Here is a 1,298-nt window from a genome sequence, read left to right as displayed (position 1 = left end):
GAAGCAGCCAGTGGTCCAGAGGTTCTGAGCAGCCACTGTGACTGTGCATGTTTCACTGGGGGCTCAAGGCCAGCTCATTCAGCTGTAGATCTGCTGCAGAACACATGCTCTCACCAGACCATTCCCCTCGCAATAACTGACTCAAGTAAGCTACTGTTGGGTCATTACTCCACACCTTCACTAATTTTGGTCAAACATTAATGCAGTTTCTAGTTAAAATACCCTTTATAAGAAACTACAGCTCTGCATGATAAGACAGCGACATGACCTTGCCAAGAGTTGTTTACTTCCAAGTACAGTGGACAGCTGAGGAAAAGAAAAAACAAAAGAGCTGTGTTTCACTTACTAAATATACCCAGTTATGGTCCTTATCCTCACACTTCATTGTCAGTACAGTACTGTAAACTACATGATAAAAGCATTGCTGTCCAACCTGCATGTGCATTCAGTGAACATGCAGGTTTAGGGTCAGATTTTGCAGTTTTCAGCCCATAACATATTATGTTGTAAACATAGTGGCCAATGGCCATGTTATAATCTCATCTGTCTACAAAAGCATTTATTAGGAGCTGAGAGAGCTGCTATAACGTCTCTGCTATGTTCCCATGTTGGGAATCCCATGCATCACATACCAAAGTACACATAGTAAGCATGGTACATACTCCTCCCTGTCACACATTTGTACACCAAGCAGCATCATTAACTATCTGGGGCACATGATCGATAATGTTCCCTATAACCCATTTTTGAGTTATGGGGGTATTGGTTATTATAGAGACAGAGGCTAAGGAGGTCAAAATGAGCAATTAATGGAATTGTTCTGGGTTCTTAAAATACAGATATCAGGAGTGACTATATGTTGTAAAAAAAAAAAGTTAAATATAAATGTAAAAAAAATGGCTGTGAGAAAATGATTAATAATGATGTCAGAAATATGAATAAAAGCAATAAGTGATACATGGCAAAATTAAATAAGGCTAAAAAAGTTCTTGACTGCCCATATTTCAGTCTGTAATGTCACCTTGCCCTTATAGAGAGTCATGTAAAACAGAATATCTAATAGGCACGCAATCACGTTATGCAAGCTGAAACTTGATGTGTTTTCTATTCAGCCCAAAGTCCTTGGACCTTATTGCAGACGAGAGGCCTAAGTTGAAGAGGGCTGTTCTTACTTTAGCCCCTCGATGCACTCTGGAAATTGCTCACTTTCCTTTTTTAGCCTTGGCTGACTCATGACATGGGCCTGTCCCAGCTCAGATTCTCCTGAGTCACAGATCTACCCCCTAACCTGCCCCAGC

The sequence above is a fragment of the Boleophthalmus pectinirostris genome, unplaced genomic scaffold (assembly GCF_026225935.1).
Source record: "Boleophthalmus pectinirostris isolate CB_2022bp ecotype Guang Dong unplaced genomic scaffold, ASM2622593v1 HiC_scaffold_4, whole genome shotgun sequence".
Lineage (NCBI taxonomy): Eukaryota > Metazoa > Chordata > Actinopteri > Gobiiformes > Gobiidae > Boleophthalmus > Boleophthalmus pectinirostris.
This window is presented reverse-complemented; position numbering follows the sequence as displayed.